Source organism: Hylobates moloch, unplaced genomic scaffold (genome assembly GCF_009828535.3).
Source record: "Hylobates moloch isolate HMO894 unplaced genomic scaffold, HMol_V3 SCAFFOLD_4, whole genome shotgun sequence".
Taxonomy (NCBI): domain Eukaryota; kingdom Metazoa; phylum Chordata; class Mammalia; order Primates; family Hylobatidae; genus Hylobates; species Hylobates moloch.
The window spans coordinates 19,196,905-19,222,822 of NW_026652279.1; the positions used below are offsets into that span (position 1 = coordinate 19,196,905).

A 25,918-nucleotide genomic window follows, 5' to 3' on the forward strand; every position below is an offset into this window, starting at 1 on the left:
AAATTGCAGGCTTTTGCAGTGTTTCACTGAAACTTTTAAAGAAAGTGACATGTTACTACATGGGAAGAAAAGATAGAGCCTGGTTGGTAATGATTATACAGTCAGGGCTTTATCTGCTTGCACATAATTTGTGGCTTATTTTTAACTGTCTGCCAGTTTCTTTTCTCATTGTTCCATTAACCTGCTGATTGCAACCCTGAGCCAATCAGTCACTGTTGAGCACTTGGTGAATTCTACTTTTTTAAACTGGCCAGAAGAAAACACATATTTCCAAAATGGACATATTGATACTAGCTAATATTTATTGAATACTTATTATGCAGCAGGTTCAATATTTTAAATTTAATGTTTACAGAAACCTCACCATAGGAAGAATTATCATTACTGTTTTACTGATGAATAGGGTGAGGCTTAGAAAGGTAAGTAACTTGTCAAGGTCTTAAAGGTAGTGAATGTCAGAGCCAGGGCTTGGATCCAGGGGAAACCTGGTCAATATTAATCCTGCACTGAGATGTGATCACAATCTGAAGACTGTGATCTACACTAAGACAGATTTTGTCAAACAAGCTGGTATCATGAAGAAGCCAGTTTGGATGATGATGGTATCCCATACCATGTCTCAAGAAGAACTTAGGATGTTTAGCTTATGGTGGTGTAAATTCAGTGCAAGGGGATGTAATAGGTGTCTTCATTTACATGAAACAATTTCAAGTGAAAGATGACTTAGATCTGCTTTGCATTTGCACAGGGGTGAGATCTAAGACATATTACAGAAAACCATAAAGAGCCAACTGAATGAAATTATTCATAAATAAATGCGTTTCCTCAACAGGTAGTGAGTGTCCTATCAATGGAAACTTTAACAAACTAGCTATTGGTTTTACAGGACTCGTAGATCTATGGATTAAGATGTGTCTGTAATATTAGATGTATCTTAGAGAATAATTATCCAAAATATACTTCATGGAACATGGAGGAACTACAGACTAACATTTTCTATGGTCAAATATTTGGGAAATGCTTCATTTTTTCTTTCATAATATATTAACATGTTAAAGGCCAAATAAACTATTTAGGAAAAGAAAATAAAACAAAATTTCACAAACTTTATGAAGCTAACATTTCCTGAGCTTTAACATTTTTCATTTGTTATTATTTTTTGATACTAGGAAAGCCTTCTTGTGATACCATTAAGATCCCACAGAACATTGCAAATGCTTGTCCAAACCTGCAAAAAAAAAAAAAAAAAAAAAAAAGCGCACATCATGTGCAGAGACTTTCCATGGGCATTGGGTGCAGCTATTTGTAATGAGAAACAAAATAACTGTTGGCTTCCTTAGTGAACTTGTGAGAACCAGTAGTTTTGCATGGTGCAGGGATAGATAAAGTTGTTTTAGATATGCTATTTTGGATTCTCTTTCATTCTAGGAAATAATCAAGTGTTGATGGCATTAAATTTCCTTTAGCATACATGTAAAGAGGGCATGTTTATAGAATTTGACTTTAATTTCTTGTAACAGGCCTTATTTTCCCTGAGTATGTTGCTACTTACTTAAAAACAGATACTCTCTGAAAAATTCATGAAAACCAAAAATATGCTGGAGACTTTGGAGAGAAGCTCTTCACCCTGTTATTAAAGTTAGATTGTTTTTAACAATTTTTTTTGCATCATCTGCTTGGCAGTTAACTTCATGACCTTGAACAACCTTTCTGGCTTTCCTGTAACTCAGTTTCCTTCATTTACCTACCTACTTAACCAGATTGTGCATAAAATTACATAGTATATATAAATGGTTATATTAACAGATAGATCCTTTCAAACACACTTGTATTGGTGGCTTTGTTAATGAATATTGCATTTGTGGCAGATAGACATGTTTCCTTAAATGAAGGTTTTCAAAACTGGCATTATAAGTAAATTTTACATATTATCAGTTGCTTGCACCCAAAACTATTTCCACTGTGAATTGGAATACATCTTAAGAAATTATTTTAAAAGATGTAAATAACTAGGGTAAAGTGATAGAGCACGTCATAACTTTCTTCATTATCGTAATTAATGTGGCTTTGTCCATATGTTATTCTCATTTGAATTATAATTCTTATTTTTATTGTATGGGGGTTTGCACATTTTTATCCTCAACTTTTTTATTTTAAAAACAGAGTCTCAGGATTTTTCTTCTGAAGTTAAAATTTAACCCTAAAGAAAGATGCCACAGTGGTTTAGTCTGCTTTTCTGGAGCTCTGAACCATTGAGGGCCAGAACTGACACTATAAGCAGGGGCAGCAGTCCCAAGATGGGATTCTAATATCAACCTTTGTTTTATCTGATTCACTGAGAGTAAGAGGATACAATATGAGTGAACAGCAAACCTGTGAGAAACCTACAAGTATAAAACACTTCAAGCACTAAGGAATCCTAGCAGTTTGAGGATCCAGTTTTCATGGTTACATAGTTCATTTGGTTTAACTATGGAGGAACTACAGACTAACATTTTCTATGGTCAAATTACCTGAATTAAATACCATAAATGGCATTTAATTATGAAATTAATGAAATTAATGAAAGCTCAGGAAATGTTAGCTTTATAAAGTTTGTGAAATTTTGTTTTATTTTCTTTTCCTAAATAGTTTATTTGGCCTTTAACGTGTTAATATATTATGAAAGAAAAAATGAAGCATTTCCCAAATATTTGACCATAGAAAATGTTAGTCTGCAGTTCCTCCATGTTCCATGAAGTATATTTTGGATAATTATTCTCTAAAATACATCAAGTATTATAGACACATCTTAATCCATAGATCTAAGAGTCCTGCAAAACCAAAATCTAGCTAGTTTGTTAAAGTTTCCATTAATAGGACACTCACTACATGTTGAGGAAACACATTTATTTATGTGTTTCCATAATGGGATAAAGATCATAAAGAGCATAATTAAATACCATATATGGTATTTAATTCAGGTAATAAAATAGAATTCTTAAGTACCCTCTAAATTAAAAAGCCAGAAGATGCAGTTCTAATTACATGCCTTAACTAGAAGTAGGATATTTGCAGCTTATCAAGTTATATGTAAATTTGTTCCTTTGGCACAATTTGCCTATATAAGCAGTATTAGTTAAGTATAAAATGTTTATTTGTTATTGAAACTGGCTCTAGTGTAATTTCTGTGTTTTAATACATAGTCGAAGTTTGTGGGATCACCCTAGAGAGAATTGTGTGGTGTCTATTTTTTGAATAAACAGATTTTTTGAATAATAATAAGTTACATATCTATAGTCTCTTACCTGAAGCCCTTGCAGTCAAATGTAGTTTAGAATTTTAGATTTTAGAACGGTAGTATGCTACTAGTGCTGTGTGCTATGTGACATTCTAATAGAATCTTGGGCAATGGCCAAGCATGTTGACATTTCTTAGTGCTTGAATGGGATAAAGATCATAAAGAGCAGGCCGGGCGCGGTGGCTCACGCTTGTAATCCCAGCACTTTGGGAGGCCGAGGCGGGTGGATCACGAGGTCAGGAGATCGAGACCACGGTGAAACCCCGTCTGTACCAAAAATACAAAAAAAAATCAGCCAGGCGTGGTGGCAGGCGCCTGTAGTCCCAGCTACTCGGAGAGGCTGAGGCAGGAGAATGGCGTGAACCCGGGAGGCGGAGCTTGCAGTGGCCTGGGCGACAGAGCGAGACTCCGTCTCAAGAAAAAAAAAAAAAAAAAGATCTTAAAGAGCATCTTTTTCAGCTGAGGTCTGGTTGGGCTGACAATGTGTTTGGTTTTTCAGAGCATTTTGCATATTAGAACTGCAGATAAGGGATTATGGACCTCTAATATTAAATATAATAGCTGACATGCATTGTGTTTATTCCAAGCCAGACATGGTACTTTACTTGTATTATCTCATTTAATCTTTGCAACTCTTTGAAGAAGGTGATAGTATTAATTTTGTTTTACAGATGAGGAAGAGTTTCAGAGAAGTTAAGAAAACTTGCCTAAGGATACATACACCTAGTAAGAAAGTGGTAGAGTTATATTTCAACTAAGTCGAATTAGGCACCAAATCTGGTGTGCACAATAACTAGTTATCCTCCTCGTATTCAGTGTCTCTGATCTGCTGCCCATAGACTCAGTCTTACATCAACATGAAGGGAATTAATACGAAGGGTATCAGGTGATGGAGTATCAGGCCCAGGGGATAATTGGGGGAAAGAATGAGTCTCAGTGGCAACACTTCTTTGATAGTCTTTCTTGGCCATTTCCATTAGAATAAATATACTTCTAGTAGCAGTAAGATTCAGATGAGAGAGAATACTTGAACTCGTGTTGCTGTTAGCTAGGGTAAAGTGGGGTGTCACAAATCCAGCATGATGGAGCAGTGTTCCTAAAGGAAAATTGATTGCTCTCAGCAAAAGATGTGATTCACTTGAGACAGCAAACTCATGTAAAATGTCCACTCTATGGATGACTAATTAATTGCAGATGAAACTAACACTTGGATGAAAACCCCAGTTCGTTTTTTAAATATAATCCATTTTAAGTTTACCACCTGCTTGATACCAGCCAAACAGTTAACTTATCATCTGAATACTCAGATTCCTGTCCCAGTTCAGACACTTTCTAGGTCTTGGATCTCAGATCTAGAATCAGTGAGCTCTTTTCTTATTTATAATCTGAGAGCAACAGTACATCTCCCAATTTACCTAGTGGGCATTGTGTTAGCTAAGATAGCCCAAAGAGCTTCTGGAAGTTCATACCCTATGTGTTCATATTTCTCATGCCGATTCTGTGTTGTTCTTGTATAACCAGCAGATGCAGTAGGGGAGATCCTGCATAACTTCTGTGGCCAATTCATAAGGAGCCTTGCAGTGTCCACCTTATTTTCTTGGCATCTTCACTCTAGGGGAAGCTACTGCCATGTAAGAAGTCTGATCATTATGCTGTGAGGAAGCCCAAGCTAACCACGTGGAGAAAGATCAATTCCTGGCCAGCCAGCTGCTATTCTAGCTCTCCCAGCTAATGTGCCAGACATGTAAATTACCTTGGACATCCCCACCCAACCGAACCATTAGTTCATTTCAGTCTGAAGTGCCATCTGACTGAAATGGCATGAGCGATGCCAAGGGACAACTGCCCAGCTGAGCCAAGACCACTCACAGAAACATGAGGGGCAATAATCCACAGTAATAAGTCACTAGGTTTCCTCGTAGTTTGTTATCCAATAGCAGATATCCAGAAACAGGTTTGCTGTGAAGAGGAGAGATAATGTGTTATATTCCTCAAATGAAGGTGAGCAACTGTTTTATTATAATTGTTTTGACAATCCAGAAAGCAAGGTCTTTCTCTCTAATATCCTCAGAGGTTTCATTACAATTTGCCATTGTGATGAGGATAGTGATCATGCTGTACTCTCTGGACAGGGATAGAGAGTGTTTGTGATTGGCCAGCATCCAAGATTGTCATCATTTTTCCGTTGTGCAGGAATGTTTTAAACATTCTGCCATTTTCTCACTCATATTTATATTTTCACAATGAATGGGGTTTTCTCTAATAAGATGACTGTCTTAAAGTCTCTTATTTAAAACTTCTGATGGATCCTCATTGTGGATGACAGGGCCTATTTCTCTGTTTTTGTAGACTGTCCCTCTGTCCAGAAACTATAGGGGAAATAAGATGTAGATTTTGAAAAAGTGACAGCGAATCAAAGAACAGTTGGCCAAACAGCTTCCCAACAATTGGGACAGGCTGCCAGAGAGAATGTCAACGAGAAGTTGGTTCTTGGATGGTTTTACAGAAACAAAGATAATGAAACAAAGAAATAAGGAAGAAGTATGAGACTTGCAGAGGGACAAAAATGAAGGACTTGATATTAGGACACCAGAGCAATCAGTAGTAGGTTGGATAGGAGGAGTTGAGAAGAGGGAGGAGGAAGCAACTAAGGGTTGGTTGGAACTTCAACACTTAATGGGTTCACTCCCTCCTATCTGTAATTATTTCTAGCTTTAGTTACTTCATTTTCTTCTTAGAGGAAGATAAAGTGACCTGGACTATCTTCTTTATATTATAGTTGTTTAGAATCGAAGGGCATTTTCTTAAAGTCTCTTTTCCCAAGTAATTATTTATTTTATTTTATTTTATTTTATTTTATTTTATTTTATTTTATTTTATTTTATTATTATTATACTTTAAGTTTTCGGGTACATGTGCACAATGTGCAGGTTTGTTACATATGTATGCATGTGCCATGTTGATGTGCTGCACCCATTAACTCATCATTTAGCATTCTTAAGATTTCTTAAGTGTCATTGTTTCTTCAGGTGGAGTCATAAAATGCGTCTCCATGAGGGGCAATAAAATCCATGGAGATGCCTTTTATGACTGTTGCTAGCAGAGGACTAGAATAAGATAATGATGGTATTTTGCAAATAGTGATAAGGCGCAAATTGCACATTCCAATGTCAATCTATTCTCAAAAGAGTATAGGTCAAAGTTTCTACAAAGCTTTTTGAAAGCGTTTCTTTTTTGAAATGAGTCTCTGATTTCTGTTTTTCCTAGCTATACATAGATTTTATTTTGAGGAAAATTTTAGGTAGTAACATTATCCTTAATATTTACTGATTTGCTGTAGAATTTTAAACTGGACAAATGAAAGCCCTTGAGGAAGAGAAATTTATATTCTAACATAGCGAAATAAATATATGTCTTGCAACTTGAATTGTTGTTAGGAAATTACTTGTGTGCCTGAGTTCATGAATTATTTAATTTAAGATTATTTTCCTTTTTCTAATTTATCACTGGCTAGGTCCTTTAACAATCTTTTGATTTATTAAGAGTCATTTTCCAGAATTAGATTTAAAGCTCTATTGTTTTCTTATGATTTTCCTATGAAAATTGAGTATGTCTCTTATAAAAGCTATATTTCTCTTGTATGACTTATCTCATTTCTCTGTTATGAAAGGCAATCATTTTAAAACTGATGAAATTTTAAAAAATTGACCTAATCTGAAAAAAAACAGCCCATTTCATGATCCTCCTTCACTTATTGGAAAAGACTATGGAGTCAGGAGTTGGGGAATGTACCGACCTCCATTAAGAGGTAAATGACTTGCTTGTGTCTAGAGGCGTTTGTGTCATTTGCCTCTCGGTGCTTGCTGCAGTTTTAAGGAAATTGTTCTCTTATTGAGGTTATGTATCAGAGTCACCCATGAAACTTTTTATTAATAAAGATTCTCTGTCCCCACAATGAGGTTTATTAAATCAGAATCTCCAGGGCACTGGTGTGCTGAGCGAGTCTCCTAGGTGATTTGAATTTGTACCCAGTATGCATCTGAAAACCACTGCTTTTCAAAGAGAGGCAGACAGGTTGATGGATGATAGGATCCAGTCTGACGCATGGAAAAGCTACAAGGAGGGAGCATGGAGGAATCCTTCATTTAGGGAGACATGATTATTGTGAATGATGGTGTAATCACTGCTAAAAATTTCTCGGGTTTCTAAGAAAGTTTTATGTCCTCAGTTGTCTTGATGGTGTCTCCAGCCAAGCTCTAATGCAGTGGTTCCCAACTAGGGGCATCTTGGTCTCCAGGGCCTATTTGACAATGGCTGGTCCTATTTTTGGTTGTGATAACTAAGGGGATGCCACTGGCATCTAGTGATTAGAGGCCAGGGATACTGCTGAACATCCTCAGTGCAAGGGGAGCCCTGTGTTAGTCAGAATTCTCCAGAGAAACAGAACATATATGATGGCCCAGCTTGTGTGGGAGTCATGCGGGAGTTTTCTCTTACTCAGCTTTTTGTCCTCTTTTGATCTCCAATTGATTGGATGAGAACCTCCCACATTATGGAGGGCAATCTGCTTTACTTAGTCTGGAGATTCAAATGTTAACCTCATCCAAAATATCCTCACAGACACACCCAGAATTACATTTGACCAAATGTCTACTCAACCTGTGGCCCAGTCAAGTTGATAGATAAAATTGACCATCACAGCCCCTTACAACAAAGAGTTATCAGGCCGAAAATGTCAGTAGTGTCAAGGCTGAGAAACCCTGATCTAGTGAAGTGCAGTGAAATTCTCAAAATAAAAATATTCTGGGGGCCATCGTTGAAAAGGATGTGGCAGGGCCAGGTAGGAGAGCATTAGAGATGGCCTGTGTGGACCTTGAGGAAGCCAGATGAGATAAAGAGGAGGAGAGGGCATGAACATAGGATAAAAGCTCGCGACAGGAAGAGATGAGGTTGAAATGAACATCAGGTACTTGGAAAGAGGGATGTTCCTCAGAATGTTATTTTTCGTAGCAGTGTTATGTAAAATATGAGTACTATCTATCTGAAAGTCTGAAAAAGATAGGGCCAATTTAACATCAGCTTTAAGATAGTAAATCTCTATTCTGTAAGATGTAATGATTGTTTTTAAGCCTTGAAAATTGGAAATGTAAGACAATGGTAGCATATGTGAGCCAGAGAGAATTTGATGGTAACTTTGTAGTACAGAACTTTAGACTTGTTTTTACCAGGAAGAAGCATCAGAGAAACAGTGAGAGTAATCAGCACATATTTGTTGTATTTCCGAGGCTGGTAATGGAGCTAAAGTGTGGGGGCACAGCTTTTTGTTTGGGAAAGTGGGGAAATGGGGCTGGTCAGTGCAGATGAAGGGGTGCTATGGGAACTTTATGATGTAAAATACCCTCTTTCATTGGCTTCACAAATGTAGCTCTAATTGCCTGACCTGTGTGCACATTTGTTGTTCGGAACAAATGGGGTTACCATAGGTATGGAAAATGGTTCCTGGTCTACAGTGAATTGGAGAGACTAGAGAGCCAAGCTAGTGCTCTTAAATAGCAGTGACCCATCTAAGTTCATTTTTCATCACCCTTCTGGTAAATACTTCCTAATTTTCTCTAGGGGATGTGCTTTCCCCATGTTTGATCTGTTTTTTTCTGAGAGGTGTTTGGTTCATCCTGGTTGTAGGGTTGGATTTGTGATATAGGCATAGCCTCTCAGAGACATTTGGCCATAAGTCTTATCTGGGTATGGGCTCATGACCCCAGGTCAATCTAGTCAGATCTGCTGATGTTGATTCTGAGGCTCTTTTCTTTCTTTACTTTTGTATGTGGAGGTGTAAGGATGTAATCCCAAGTTCTTCGTCATAATCTTGTCATACTATAGAAAGGGACTTTTTCAAAATGTAGTTAATTCAAAGAAGACCAGAGTTGAGAGACCTTATATCATTTGTGCTCTTGGATGAAGCTGTACCTGAAGCCAGGTTGTCCCAGAATTCTGCTATGTAAACTATTAAATTTCTTTTTTGTTATACTAGTTTGTGTTGTTTCTTTCACTAATGACTGTGAACAAATTACTAAAAGATACACTGAATTATTAGGAGAAACTGTCCAATTAGCAAGTGATATAGCCAACTAATAACTAATTAATTAATGTTTCATACTACATTATTTGGGCTCTTTGTATCTATTGGTGATATTCTTCCATTCTTGTTTGTTTGTGTTTTGGAGCGTTTGACAAAATTGCACAGGCTGTCTCTGGTAATGCTTGGTTTAAAGCATATTTCATATTCAGAAAGTTGTTGTATTTGAGAAGCGATGTGGTAATTGGTTTTGAGAATATACATCTTAGACAATTAAATGGTTACGTTGCTTGCTTCCTTGGTTAAAGAAAAAAAGAAAAAAAAAAGAAATCCAAGGGTATTCCGGTTGTATAAATAGGGACCACACAGTTTATGCTATTTGTAATTACAGATACCACTCAAAAGAATTGATTCTGTTTACTTTTGTATTAGTGTACTGTGGAAAGTCATTAATTATAAAGTCTGTTCTTATCCAACAACATGCAATAAGTAAAGATGAAAATATAGAGATTATTAGTTTGAATAACCGGTTGCATGCCATCCAGTTTTATATGATTGCTGAAATGCAAAACAAACAAACAACCCCCCTCCAAAAAAAACCCCACAGTTCTTAAATAAGACATTTGTGACATAACAAATTAGAATCTAGGAGAAGGAAAATATTTTCCCAGTATCTAAAGCCATTGAATAAAAATAATCGTGTAGATCACACTTTAGTTCAGATATAAGCTAAATAAATTCTCTAGCCAGGGCACCCATCTGTCAAAAAATAAAACTCTGGCCCTCATTTAAAATGGCTCCTTTAGACTGAGGTCATCTAGCTGTATCTAAATGGAACATGAAATGTCAATTTCATACCTTATAGTGGCACATTTCATATTGCTCTACTTAAGGTTATATCAGCTTTACCCATAAAATGCAAGTGATTTAGGTCTTATTCTAAATGAACTAACCAGATATGTCAGCAATGGGTACTGCCTTGCCACTGCAGGCAAAGGGAATGTGTGAAGGGAAGACAGAAACCACTTACTCTGTTTCTTAACTCTGGAAGTATGAGGTGTTCCAGGTCGGGATGTCTTGTCTATATTTTCGTTCCTTGTAAATGATAATTTGGGGGATAATTTTGAATAAAGATGCTTTATTCAAAATGAATTTTATTGCCTGCAGGTAATTCACTTGCTTAAGTTATGTTTGTGAGTTATTGTATGTAACTTTATCACATTGGAATGTTGATGAACCTTGTGTAGAAAGAAGATTGCATTTGGGGAGCTATGCACATCATGGCTTTTTCACAAGTGACAGAAAAGTGCTGCAGATGATTTAAGCAGGAAGAAATGAATTTTTCGAAAAATTTTGAGTCCAGAAGGGAGATAGGACAGTCAGTCTTGGATGATGGCAAGGACAAAGCCAAAGCGGGCCAGGCAGGCAAGGGAGTAGTGTTGTGAACACCCTACCCCACTCCTACTGCACCTGCGTGTTGCAACTGCCTGTGTTGCCTCTATGTAAACACTGCTCCTTAATATCTGCTTCTTTGGATCCGAATTCAGAGCCCTAGGGACAGTGCATCTCATTGGCTGAGCATGTATCGGCTGTTGGTAACCAAGCTGCAAAGAGGCTGGGAAAGTAAGTAGTCGGCTCCTTTAGCTTCTAACTGGAATGTGATCACCTCCCAATATGTCTTCTTCTTCTTCTTCTTTTTTTTTTTTTTTTTGAGACAGAGTCTCGCTCTGTTGCCCAGGCTGAAGTGCAGTGGCACGATCTCGGCTCACTGCAACCTCCACTTCCCGGGTTCAAGTGATTCTCCTGTCTCAGCTCCCTAGTTACTGGGACTACAGGTGCCCACCATCACGCCTGGCTAATTTTTGTATTTTTTACTAGAGACGGGGTTTCACCATGTTGGCCAGGCTGGTCTTGAACTCCTGACCTCAAGTGATCCACCTGCCTTGGCCTCCCAAAGTGCTGGGATTACAGGTGTGAGCTACTGTGCCTAGCCCCAGTATGTCTTCTTATAGTGGGGTTAACTAAAAACAGGAAGAAGTTTCAGATGCTTGGCAGCTGAAATGGTTAATTCTCTGTCAGCTTGACTGTATCATGGGGTGCCTGGATAAAACATTGTTTCTGGGTGTTTAGGTCGAGATCACCATTAGAATAAATGGATTTAGTAAAGCAGATTGTGAGTGGGCATCATCCAATTCACTGAGGTCATGAATAGAACAAAAATACCGAAGGGGGAAGAATTAAGAATTTGTCCCTTTCTCTTCCTGCCTGCTGGTTGAGCTGGGACATTGGTCCTCTCCTGCCCTGGAACTGGTATTTATACCATTTCCTGGTTATCAGGCCTTCAGACTTGAACTGGAATTACACCATTAGCTCTTCTCTGGATCTCCAGCTTATAGATGGCAGATTTTGGAACTTCTCAGTCTGCATAATCATATGAGCCAATTCTTTGTAATAAATTTTCTTCTCTCTCTCTCTCTCTCTCTATCTGCCTATCTATCCGTCTAGTTATCTGGATATATCACCTATGGTTTTTCTTTCTCTGGAGAGCTCTGACTAATAGAGTAGCCAAACCAAAGACAGTTTGTATGTGTATGGTTTTATGGGGAGTGGATTTTCAGGAAAGCAGGAAAAAGATTTTTTCCAGGGCACGTGGGTAGTGCATCTTTTTTCCTCTAACAAATGGGGGAGAATGTGGCCTTCTGAGTACTGGGTTTGCTTAATGAATCAGGAGAGCCAATGTTTACAAATATTCCTTTAAATGGCAGAGCATAGATCCTGGTTTATAGTCCCCTTAGTATATTTGTAATGTTTTCATCACACCCCTAGGCCAAAGAAAATACTCAACATAAGTATGAATAAGTAGAACAACATAATGAATAAGTAGTTTTATTCATTAGGTAGGTAGGTTGAAACAAATGAATAAGAATTTATGTACTAACATAATTTGAAAAATATATATATCATTTGAAAAAACACACAAATTGAAATAAAATTTTTTTTTCTTAAATAGCCACCATTGCTTACTAATGGAATACATCCTCCTATTGGGCACAGAATGACTTCACATACATTGGAATTAGATTGGACACTGCTACCTGATTCCCATCCACATCGATTTTCATGAAGCACATTTTATTACAGCAATGGCTATGAACCCAGCTTTGCAAAGATATAACATAATGAAAAGGAATGTAATGCAATCAAATATTGAAACTGTGAACTACCTCGAGCTATCATGAAAGTTGAGCATAGCTTGGGAGTGGTAGACATAGATTATCATTGAAATTCTAATGTGAGCATGATGGCAACTTGAGTTGAAGGGCATTCTTGCAAGACTGCCTGGTTGGGGAGTGTCAGACCAGCTGGATGTTTCCAGAACCGAGGGCTTGGGAAAAACTATGCCAGTGTGCACACTATTCCTTAGTGTAGCCACTCTGCTTCTGATGTGTTTTGTTGTCTAAATCAGTCAGCAACCTATCACAGATGTGTGCATCTTTTCCTTCCAATCCACAAAACCCATCTGATATGGTTTGTCTGTGTCCCCACCCAAGTTTAATCTTGAATTATAACCCATATAATTCCCACATGTCATGGGGGAAACCCAGTGGGAGGTAATTGAATCATGGACACAGGTCTTTACCATGCTGTTCTTGTGATAGTAAATGAGTCTTACAAGATCTGATGGCTTTATAAAGAGGAGTTCTCCTGCACAAGCCCTCTTGCCTGCCACCATGTAAGATGTGCCTTTGCTTCTCCTTTGCCTTCCACCATGCTTGTGAGGACTCCCCAGCCATGTGGAACTGAGAGTCCATTAGACCTCTTTTTCTTTATAAATTATGCAGCCTCAGGTATGTCTCTATTAGCAGTCTGAGAACAGACTAATAGACCACCTGAAATAATGTACCCTTTAAAATCCTTATTTATGGACTGATGAGAAAACAGAGCTTTCGTTTTATATGATTAACAGAAGATAAGTGCCTTTGTTGCCCAGATCAGACTGTCTTAGTTCATTCAGGCTGCTATAATAAGTTACCATTTTCTGGGTAGCTTCTAAACAACAGAAATTTATTTCTTAACAATTCTAGGGTCTTGGAAGTCCAAGATCACGGCAACTTCAGACACTTTTGGTGAGGGCCCAATTCCTGGTTCATAGATGGACCTTCTTGCTATATTCTCACATGGGTATAGGAGGTAACAGAGCTCTCTGGAGCCTCTTTTATAAGGGGACTGATCCCATTCATGTCCTAATTACCTCCCCAAAAGCCCCAACTCCTAATAGCATCACCTTGGGTATTAGGATTTCAAGATATGAATTTTGGGGGAACGTAAACATTCGGACCATAGCATAGGCCAATTAAGAACTAGGTATATATGAAAGCATGGCTCCTTTCTTTTTTGGTACAAAGCTGGTGTATGCCTCAAAATTTATATTTTGCACTCAGAAAAATTCTTCCTTTTATTCCCTGAACTGCTTGTTCATGTGATCTCTACTTCTGTATGTCCAGCTCTTTGATATGTGTATGAGTTGACTGTTTCATTGTGTTGGAACGTCTTTTGATTGTGTTAAGAATTCCAGCTTCTTTTCTTTAAAGATCCTGTTTTATAATCTGCCAGCCTGACCACACTCAGTATACAGTCTTCAAGGTTATGGGTTATGTGAAACTTTCAAATGAGATATTACTTACTCCTGTTCTTTAGCTGGAATATCAGTTGCTGGGGGAGTTGGAGAAAAAATCCCTAAAATACAGAGTACCTTAGCATTTCTACAATGTTGTCATGGAGGGTATTGTGATAGGCAGAATGCTGGCCATGCCCCAAAGATGCCAGTGTTCTAATCTCTAGAACCTCTGAATATGCTGCCTCACATGGCAAAAGGGTCTCTGCCAACATGATGAAGGTAAGAATCTTAAAATGAGGAAAAATTCTGGATTATCCTAGTGGACCTAATATTTTATAAGTGTACTTGTAAATGAAAGAGAGGGGCAGGAGTTGTGATTATGTGATTGCTGGCTTTGAAGATGAAAGAGGACCATGAGCCAAGGATCAAGGTCAGTCCTTAGACGCTGGAAAAGCCAAGAAAACAGACTTTCTTATAGACCCTCCAAAAGGAACAGGAAGGAAGTCCTGCCCAGTCTTAATTGTAGCCCAGTGAGATCCATTTTAGACTTCTGATTTCCAGAATTGTAAGATAGTAAATGTGTATTGCTTTAAATTACTACATTTGTGGCAATTTGTCACATCAATAGTAGGAAATGAGTACAGCTATATAGTGGAAGAAACCATAGAAAGTACACTGAGCCTTTTGAGATTAACCTTTAACTCATATTCTAAAATCATATAGCTCCCTGAGTCTCAAACTGATAACTACATAATCACACTTTCACTGTTCTCAGGTTTACTACAAGCAGAATTACCCCATACTGGTGTTCAGGCAGATGAATTCTCACTATGAAATACTTTTTAATTGGCGTTCTTATGATTGCCTCCAAAATGTTTAAACCTTTTGACAGTTGCATCCATTTTATGAAGCCATCTTCAGTAATAAAGATTGAAATGCTCTAAACCACCAAAAATTAGTGGCTTAATCAGAAACTGAGGGTGGTTCTATAAATCCAAAGCTGCTGGTCATTAGACCTCACTGCCATCATTATGTATTTCTTCATCCTGATGCATCTCACATTCATTTTTTGACACGTTAGTGATTTCTGTCATAGACATATTAACTGTCCACATGTAAATGTGATGGACACTGCTTTGATTTAGCATGGGGCTATTTTGACTGGTCATACAGCCAAAGAAGGAAGTAAAGGATGTAAACAGTGTGGGTGCTTATATTTTTTTCCAATATTTGTGGAAGCATCTGTTTCTACATATGACTGGCACAAATGATATCTTTTTGTAAAAATATTTCATAATTTCTCCAAAATATACCAGCTTTCTGGTTTTGTTTTTAGAGCTAGAGACTTTGTCTGCTCTCCTGACTTTTTGATATTCTTTCTTTCCTTTTTTTCTTCTTTCTTTCTTTTTTTTTTTTTTAAAGATGGCGTCTTATTCTGTCTCCCAGGCTGGAGTGCAATGGCATGATCTCAGCTCACTGCAACCTCACCTCCCGGGTTCAAGCGATTCTCCTGCCTCAGCCTCCCCAATAGCTGGGATTAGAGCTGCTCGCCACCACGCCTGGCTAATTTTGTATTTTTAGTAGAGATGGGGTTTCACCATGTTGGCCAGGCTGGTCTCGACGTCTTGACCTCAAGTGATCCGCCCGCCTCGGCCTCCCAAACTGCTGGGATTAGAGGCGCAAGCCACTGCGCCTGGCTGATATGCTTTCGTTTTTCACTCCCTTTTTAATCTTCCCCTCCATTACCAGTTTACAAACTACTACAGCTGCCTCTGCAAATGATAGAAGAACAAAAATTAGGAGGAGGGGGGCTGGAGGAGGAGAAGAAAGAACCAGAGAAGGAGAAGGACATCATAGAAACTAAGGCTGCTTTCAGGCATATAATATGAGATCTTGAGAGAATTAAGGAGTGAATTTCCACGTAACTTTCAAATATTGTAAATAGGTTGCCTCTATTTTTTGCAATTGCCAGGCAGTGACACTGTACTTCAACTCTCCTCTGAAGGAGCAAAATGAGTGCTCTATGGCCTTAACCTCTATTTCTCTCTTAACTAGATTCAAACGTATGTCATGCTTTGAGCCTTCATTACGTAAGTGATTTTTCTCAAGGTCACTGGGAGCACCATGCTCACTACCTCTGGATGGTTGACTGTACTGCCGTATAGCCTTGCTGACCATTTCATGATTTTGGGTTCATGTTCATTTTATAGACTGGATTTTTTTTCTGTTTTACATTTCCTATTTTCTTTGTTACTTGGAATTAACCATGACCAGATCAATTAATAAAATAGTTCAGTTTGTCTTCTTCTATTTGTGAATTTGGTTTGCAGTTACCTTCACAAATATTTTGGTGGCTAATGAAGTTAAATCAAAGTTTGTCAATCTGATTTTGCATAAGTTGTGTGCCAAAACTGTGTTAGGTTCAATAATGCTCATTTTCTTGTTTAATTTTCACAACAACTAAGAATATTATCAGATTTGTATTCTCCTTAGATAATTAATAATTAATCAGATTATTATTCTCCTTAAAAGGAGGTGATACTATTCTCTATTTAGAGATAAAGAATCTGAGGCTCAGGGAATCACCAGCAGATTATAATTTTGAGCCCAGATCATCGTCTAAATTCTTGCTCCTCTTATTATACCATTCTACTAATTTATCTATGATAAATATTTGTTAAATGCATGTTGTGTGCTAGGCATTGCACCCTGTTCTTTATTTACAAACATATGAGTTATTATTATCCCTGATTTGTGATGAAGACATTGAGTTTAGAGTTAAATGACTGCCCAAGATTCTGTTGTTATAAGTGCAGAATCAGTAAGCAAATTGGCTGTGCTTTGTCCTCCAGGGCCTGAGTTCTTATATTGCCATGAGCCATTAAAGGTAAGATGCTAATTAAAGGTATCCATGACTAATTTTAATGGCTAACTCAGGTTTGGTGAAATTGATTTACCATAATATTTTGGTTACTTTTTAGGGCTACTCAGGTATACATACTTGAACTGTAGCAGCAAATAGTGTGAGGGGAAGTAAGGGTTCTGAGCCTCCTTTCTGGGTTTACAGCAATATTTTGAACTAAGAAGATAAAGTAGAATTATACATGAGCAAAGCTCCATCCCTTTCTTCTGCAGGTGAGAGAGAAATAGAGGGTGTAGGAGGTAAGCATACCTGCCTATTAAGCCTTCATGATTTAGGTATCTGGAGCAGGTGGAACTGGAGCAATTGCCATGAAGTTCACAATTTTAGTGTGGCCTGTGATCTGTTTTTTTGGCCACAGCTTACATATCAGGCCTGGAGATTTTTCTGGATACTGAAGGTTCCAGCTTCCAGCCTTAAAATTATTCTCCCACTTGTAGGTCAGTAAAACAAGAGTTTCTCTTACTTGACAGTTTTAAGTCGACAGTTCCCATGATAAATCACTCCCACTGATGGTGTCTTAGACTTTGTTGTTTCTACCTTATGGGATTTTCATAGAGTTTCTAAAAGGGAAAGACAAGCACCAGAGTGAAGAATTGTTCTTATTGTGGGAAGATCATCAACCTTGGCTGCACACACAGATCAAGGGGTTCAGGGATGGGTGGCAAAGGATCATTGAGAGGGTTACATGTGACCCTTGCCTAACTATAGTAGTTAATTCAACTCTGCCTACACAGTGACATGGATTACTGAGGATATGACTTGTATTATACTCATCCCTCTGACCCCACATCCTAATGTTAATAATTATTCTTAAACCTGAAATTGAAAACTCAAAGATAAACTGGTGCCCAGCACATAGCAAGTCCTCAATTAAGTTTATTGAATTAAATAAAAAATTGGAATTTTATCTGTCAAAGCCATATCAGCTCTAAGCTTCTTAAGAGAGAAAAATCTGCCCAGGATTTCTCAGGAGGGATTTCTCAACATCGAAGCTGTCCTGTTCATATTGGATTTATTGTTCTTACATAAATAGGAATACATGAGCAGGGAAGATCGGATACCACAATAAGGGTTTTGTGCCATTATATACATAATTTTTGCTCCCCTAGGAAAGCACTGCTGATGAAAACAATTTTGGAAGGAGGTGGTCCCAAGAGAGTAGATGTTCAGGTGGAGGTTATCTCTGGTGCTCTGGGCTTCTTATTCATAATTTTCTCCCCAAAGAGGGTGGTTTTCAACTTCACAATTCCTTTGCTCATTTGGAAATACAGTAGCAGAAAGATGAAGAGAGTTTGTGACTCACAACTAAAGTCTGTGTTCTCTTGTCACTTCATCAAATTAGTTCTGGTGGCATTTGGTTCCCCCCCAGAAATAAATCACTGTTAAGTGATTCTTTATAAAGCAGTCCACACGTTTATCATACCACAGTGATCTGAACCCATTTAGGGAATTTGAAGCTACAGCTGGTCATGCTGCAGGCCTAGCAACCCTGGCCTTGTCACACTGCGTCTCTCTCCACTCCCTGTGCTACCATTAATCCTTCAGGACTGAGATTCAAGGCTTTGCCAGTTAGAGGCTTGGAAATAATCACATAAAACAAAATAGTGTGGCAAGGTGAGATCGAGCTTTTAATTTTTTTAAGTTCACAGAGAGCAAGAAGACAGGAAAGGACCAGCAGATTGGGAAAAATCAGGAATAAGATGAAATATCCTCAAAACTTTAGCTTTTATGATTCTGCCTCACGTTCAGTTTAATTATGAAATTTACTGGCAGAGACAATTCGCTTTTGGCATAAATTAATCATGCCAAGCATTATACATGAAATAAAATTTCAATCCTATTTGTTGAACATTTTCTAAGAGGTTGGCATTCTTGCACAGCGCTTTACATAGGGTTTCTCCTTATCTACTGTATGAAATATGTTATTATTATCATTCCCACTTTTAATATGAGAATATTTGGAGATTAGAAGGCTTAAGTAATTTGACAAAGGTCACATAGCTTAGCACAATAGACTAGAAAACAAACTCAGGATGCTGTAATTACTACACTGGAATCATTCTTTTTTTTTTTTTTTTTAAATCAAGTCTTGGCATTAGTTTTGTTTTTTAATCTTTAATACTATTATTTGAGAATTGATAATTAACCATTTTAAGAAAATATTTACATAAATTTAGAAATCATTTGGAAAACAGGTAAAATTGCTATATCATTTTAATTTATATTTATTTTATTTTTAAAATAAATAATAATTTTTATCTATATTTGAGGAGTATATGGGAACGTAAGACTTCTATTGATTTAATTATTAATTTTTGTTTACTGTAGTTTTAGTGAATAATTTAATTGACTATTAATTCAGTCATCATATGCTAAACCTAGAGTAACTGCTGTTAGTATTTTTTTTAGCTACTACAGATTGAAGTATTTTTGATTAGAGTAAAATTTATTTCTAAAGGTAACCTGAGTAATATCTATATGTTGTAGATAAATATTACTATCTATAGTAATAGCTATGCATATAGTATCTATGTAGTAGCTTTCCAATTTATTTTGCTATTATCTACAATAAGAAATATATTTTATAGGCCGGGCGCGGTGGCTCAAGCCTGTAATCCCAGCACTTTGGGAGGCCGAGGCAGGCGGATCACGAGGTCGGGAGATCGAGACCATCCTGGCTAACACGGTGAAACCCCGTCTCTACTAAAAATACAAAAAATTAGCCGGGCGTGTTGGCGGGCGCCTGTAGTCCCAGCTACTCAGGAGGCTGAGGCAGGAGAATGGCGTGAACCCGGGAGGCAGAGCTTGCAGTGAGCCGAGATTGCGCCACTGCACTCCAGCCTGGGGGACAGAGCAAGACTCCGTCTCAAAAAAAAAAAAAAAAAAAAAAAAAAAAAAAAAAAAAAAAAAAAAAAAGAAATATATTTTATATTGTTCCAGTAAATGCACACATATAAACACATATATATGAAATTAATACTTCATAAAATATTAGTTACCCTTATTATAATCAGTGCTTACTTGATATTTTACATTTTATCCCATCGTAAAGTATATACTGGTTATGATCCACAATATTGACTTCATATCTCCCTAATGGTTGTAGCCTGCAGTTTATCATTTGTTCAAATGTAGTGTGGTGGGAAAAAAAGATGATATGACTCTTCAGACAGAGACATCTGTTCCCTACCCTGATGTATGTTAGTTTTATGTCACCTTACCTATAAAATGATGATTATCAATACTTCTCAGGGAAGTTGTAAAGCCTGGTACCTAGTAGATAATTAGTAAATATCAGTTTCTTTTGCCTTTAGAACTTACACTTCATTCCGTAGTTTTTTGTTGTTGTTTTTTTTGTTGTTGTTGTTGGTTTTTGAGATGGAGGCTCACTCTGTTGTTGTCCAGGCTGGGGTGCAGTCGTGATCTTGGCTCACTGCAACCTCATGTTGGCCAGGATGGTCTCGATCTGTTGACCTCGTGATCCACCCACCTTGGCTTCCCAAAGTGCTGGGATTACAGGAGTGAGCCACTGCACCCAGCCTCATTCCATAGTATTATAGAAAATGTCGAACTGTTTAAGCATTCCAGCACTTTATTTTTTAATTATTATTATTTTTCTACCCTCAGTATACATCAGAGGAGCATTCCAGCCCTTTAGTTTGGATTTTCATGCTATTTCTGATTTTAACTATGTGTGTTCTTCATATCTTGGACTAAAAAATAAAAACAAATTAACAAATTAACAATAGCAAAAAAAAAATTGCAGTAATTTTAACAGACCAACATTAAGTATTCTGGAAGCCAGACCAGAAGCTAGGGGCTCGTTAATTTTTATGTATCATAAATGGAAATGACTTTTATTTGTTAATTATTTTTTATGACCACCTATTGTAACATCTTCCAACACATATTTCCCCCTCTTTCCCGTCCTCCACTCTTTAACCTTCCTCGCCCATTTTTTGTAGAGGTGCCAGTGAGGTCTTTCTCAGTCAATGCTTCAATCCCATTATTTCCCATCTCAACAGGCTTCACTGGCTCACCATTATCTTTCAAATTAGTCACAGGCTCCTCAGCCTGAATTCAGGCCTCTATGACGCAATTCTAGTCTACCTTTGGAAATGTGCTTCCTTTCAGTGTCCTCTCTGTATTTCATACTTACGGCTTTGATCAAACAAGATGGCCTTTTTCCAAATGGATCTCACAATTTCCAGGCTCTGTGTCTTTCCTTATGTTGTATCCTCTACCTAGAAGACTTTTCTCCTAGTCCATCTGTCCTCATTAAAAACTCCGTTCCTGTTTTCAAATTCCTTGTCTGTTTCATTGACTCCTCTAATTGATTCTCTTTCACTCCCACACTACTTCTATTGATACTGATTTCTCTAAAGCTGGCTCCTAGTGCCTTTTTTCTTCTTAAGGCATGATAGTGTGTCTCAAGTTGGAATTATTTCATGGCTCCCATATGGTTGATTGGTGGTGGGACTTTATCGCTAACGATAATTCAGAAAATAGTAGTAGGACTAATTGCAATTCTGCAGATTTCACCTTGAACATACGCTGCTTCTTGGGCTGTGGAAGTTGGACACATTGAGATAAGATTATTCAGAAAAACAGCAAGGCCGGGTGCAGTGGCTCCCTTCCATAATCTTAGCACTTTGGGAGGCCTAGGTGAGAGGGTCGCTTGAGCCCAGGAGTTTGAGAGTAGCCTGGCATTATAGGGGTACCCTGTCTCTACAGAAAATTTAAAAAAATATTAGATGGGTTTGGTGGTGTGTGCCTGTAGTCCCAGCTACTCAGATGGCCGGGGTAGAAATCACTTGAGCTCAGAAGGTGGAGGTTGCAGTGAGCTGAGATTGCACCACTGCACTCCAGCCTGGGGAACAGAGCGAGCCCATCTCAAAAAAAAAAAAAAAAAAAAAAAAGAAAAAATATTAGTAGGTCTAACTGTAATTTTCTAACTTCTGGTTTTAAATGTACACTGTTTCTTGGGCAGTGACAGTAGGGTAAAATTACCCAGTTTGTGTAAGTCTAATGAGGCTTGATAAATGGACTTAATAATTATCAGATGACGAAATTAAATGAGTCAGTGAATGTTAATGCCTCCCTCCTTCCATATAACTAGATGCTTGGGACAGTTCCAATATGTGGCATTTATATTGTATTATGATGTGTTAATAATGTGGATCAGAGACAAGCAAAAGTCAAGGACAAATGTAATTTTCTGTGAAATGTATATTTAATACTTTTTAACATTTCGCGGAATTACCTTTGGATGTCAATTGAACATTACATCCCCTTACTACCGTGACTGTGTGTGTGTGTGTGTGTGTGTGTGTGTGTGTGTGTGTGTGTGTGTGGTGTCTGTGGAGTAAATCTATTAATTCTCTTACTGCAATTTCAAACACTGAAGTGTTATAAACTTTCTTTAATTGTATTGAGTTTTATATATTTTGTTGATTCTGCTCTAATCTAAGAGTTTGTGTGTGTGTGTGTGTGTGTGTGTGTGTGTGTGATATCAGTGAATCAGGCAAATTTCCCAGTGTGTGAAGCTTTTGGGTCAGCTATTAGGTTATTATATCATTTCAGAAATGCTCCGTCTGCCTTCTGGTGGCCTTCAGATTTGGTCAAGTAGTGGAGTAGTGCAAAGACTGCTAATATTGTAGAAATCCCATGACCATACACAGAGGTTTTATTTTGTTCTAAGGGGTACACACTTCCATTTGTCTGTTTTCATGCAGAGCACATTTATATGAGGGTAAGTTCAATGGCAACTTTTAGTCTGTAGAGGGATACATTGAGAAATATGTTACTGACCATAAATTATCAATTTGAGATGAATGCATACTTCAGAGGCCCCACTAGCTCACATTTTTACTGTTGTCCCCCAAAATCACCTTCAGGTTTATATGCTGAAGATGGAGACCTTCATAGTTAGAAAATTGCATTGCCTCAGGCCACAGGAAATATTGCTTGACATTCTGTAACACTATTTGATGTTCTTAAAACAGCATGCTATGTAGATACTACCCTAGGTCATGTCTGATTTTTTAATCTGTATTTATAAATGCTATGAAGCTTGCAGTTTTTAAGAATAGTAATGTTTACATTTATATAATTTGATGCAATGACTTTTCCCTGTAATATAAAATTAATTTAATGTTTAGTATAAAGGAAATAACCAGGTTGTGTAGTTGCAGGTTGTGTGGTTGACTTGTGTATTTTCACTTCCTCATACTGATAACATAACCAGATGCCTGCCCCATGCCGGTGAAATAACCAAAAAGGTTGTCAGGCAGACCTTTCCGTTTCAATGCAAATTCAACAGGGAATGGGGTGGGCATAGCTGTTTTTTTTTTTTTTTTTTTTTCTGTGTTATCAAGTAAGCTGAATATATGCAAGGTTAGAGTTTAAATGTAATGATTAGGCTTATTCATATACATTTAAAATCTAATATTCTATAAAATGCGTAGCACCATACTTGATACATTGTGAGCATTCAGTAAACTGATATTATCCTTTAAGAAGCATTTACCACAGAGGTTAAGAGCATATGCTCTAGAGCAAAGTTGTGTAAACTATTTCTGCCTCTGTTTCATCATTTCTAACATAGGGATAGATCATTTACTTCATGGAACACTGTTAAATCCATATAAAGCATCTATAACAGTGTTTTTAATAAGTAAAAAAAAAAAATGTCAGCTAAATATTAGTTGTTTATTAATTGTAATATATCCTAAACCAACTTATTTCTTAACATAGACTTCTGCACATTCTTGGAAAATTAATATCTCTTTTTTTCCTTGCAATTTTTTTGGATATTCGAAACTATAAGTATCTTTACCCAGTTGTAGGACACATGTTTTTCTATTTTTTTCCCCTTGTTGGAGAAATCTATTTCTATGGGACAAGCTGGTTATTTGTCTACAGATCCTCCCCTGGGGATTCTGTAGCAGCTACTTCAAAGCTATCTCAGCTTGCACTTAATCATTTGAAACATCAGATAACTTGCTTGTTCATTTTATGCATGTTTTCTTATTGAGGAAATTAGCCAACCTAAAATGAGCACCAGAAGATTATTTTTCTTGGTTTTACTCTTAAAGTTATTCTCAAGCATGTTATCTTGGAAGAGCAGGGCACTCTCCTGCAGCTTTTAACGATGACTGAACTGGAGAACATTCTGTTTAACCACAAAACTCATGTTCCCTCTGTTTAATTTCTTAAGGCTTGCCCTCCCTTCAATGCAATTACCATTTTTCTTACACATTAGGACAACAAAATTTGTTTGCTTTCTCTTTGGGGGAGGATGTTTATTTATTTAGAAGATACTTTTTGAGTTCCTACTGGTCCACCGGGAACTATCATAAGTAAGTTGAGGATACAGGGATGAGCAAAATGGACAAATTCTTTGTTCTCATGGACCCCATAGGAGAAGAAAGACAATAGCTAGTAAACAAGTAATACATTTTTTTAGACGGCTAATTTTTGTATTTTTAGTAGAGACGGGGTTTTGCCATGTTGGCCAGGCTGGTCTGGAACTCATGACCTCAAGTGATCCGCCTACCTCAGCCTCCCAAAGTGCCGGGATTACAGGCATGAACCACTTCGCCTGGCCAACAAGTAAATATTTTTGACTATGTGGAAATATGATGAAGAAAATGATGAATAGGAAAATGGGACTAACAGGCAAGAAGGGCAAAGCGTCTATGAGGAAGTGGTATGTGGACAGAGATTTGAATGCTGACAGGGAGGCAGCTAAGAGACTCTCTGAACAAAGAAGTATCCAGGCAGAAGGAACAGCATGGGCCAGGACTCTGGGGCCAAAACAAGCTCAGTCTGGCTGAGAAAGGGAATAAATGACTGAATACATTTCTGTAGCCTTCTATGTTCCAGGTGCTATCCAAGGTGCTTGGGATAGGTCAGCCAACGTATTTGCAATGTTTTACATAGTTGTCCTCTCCAAAACTCATGTTGAAATTTAATCCCCAGTGTAGCAGAATTGAGAATTGGGGCCTTTAAGAGGTGATTGGACCCTGAGGGATCTGCCCTTAAGAATGGATTCATCCACTCATGGATTAATGGATTAATGACTTAATGGACGAATGAGTTGTCATGAAAGTGGGACTGGTGGCTTTGTAAGAAGAGGAAAAGAGACCTGAGCTAGGACACTCAGTCATGTGACAGCCTATGCCACCCTGGGACCCTGCTGAGAGTCCCCACCAGCAAGAAGGCCTTCACCAGATGTGGCCTCTCTATTTTGGACTTCTCAGCCTCCATAACTGTAAGAAATAAATTTCTTTTCTTTATAAATTACCCAGTTTCAGTTTATTTTGTTATCAGCAACAGACTAAGACAATAATGCATGATTTTTTCTAAGTAAATTATGTACAATATTAACTGATCAGTGTTTTAAAAAAATGTTTGTATGCAGGGAGGTAAGAGTGCAGGAATAGGTGGGCTACAGTATAAAATAGTGAGGTCAACGTAGGTCTCATAGAGCAGGTAGCATTTAAACAAAATATTGAAGGAGACAGGGCAAGTTTGTCAGATGGGTATGTGGGAGAAGGAATTACCAGGCACAGGTAATAGCTAGTACAAAAGCCATAAGGTAGCAGTAGGCCCACCTTGTTCAAAGTACCTCAAGAAAGCATCTGTAACTGGAACAGAGTGAGTGAGATGAGTGAGGCAGAGAAGAGGTTAGAGAAGTGATAAGAGGTGGCATCAGGCCAGTCTTCATAAACCACTGTCAGGACTTCAGTTTGATTGAAACGAGGTGCCGTCTGGTAGGTAGCTTTGTGGTCTAGACTGGGGAGGGGTGGAGCGAAGTTAGGAGCAGGGTGACTTGTTAGCAGAATAATGGAATAAGCCATGAGCCACACTCTGGTAGCTCTTACAGGGGCATGGTAGAGATGATGGGACTTTGTCAGATTCTGAATATATTTAGAAGGCTTCAGAAGTGAAGTATGAGAGAAAGAAGAATCCAGGATGTGACTCCAAGTGTTTTGTCCTGAAAACATAGAAGATTGA

The 25,918-nt window shown here is 37.8% G+C and overlaps 1 protein-coding gene across 2 annotated transcripts in view; it reads left to right on the top strand.

Annotated features, from left to right (window-relative positions):
- Positions 1-25,918, top strand: part of CNTN4 (contactin 4) — a 991,759-nt gene that overhangs the window by 29,148 nt on the left and 936,693 nt on the right. Inside the window, exon 1 of one of the 2 annotated variants that reach the window (XM_058437175.1) lies at positions 3,780-8,871. The exons of the other annotated variant lie outside the window; for it this stretch is intronic. The gene's annotated coding sequence lies outside the window, so the exon portion shown is untranslated. Of the gene's footprint in view, positions 1-3,779; positions 8,872-25,918 lie in introns of those variants that run through there. 2 annotated transcript variants of the gene reach the window in all.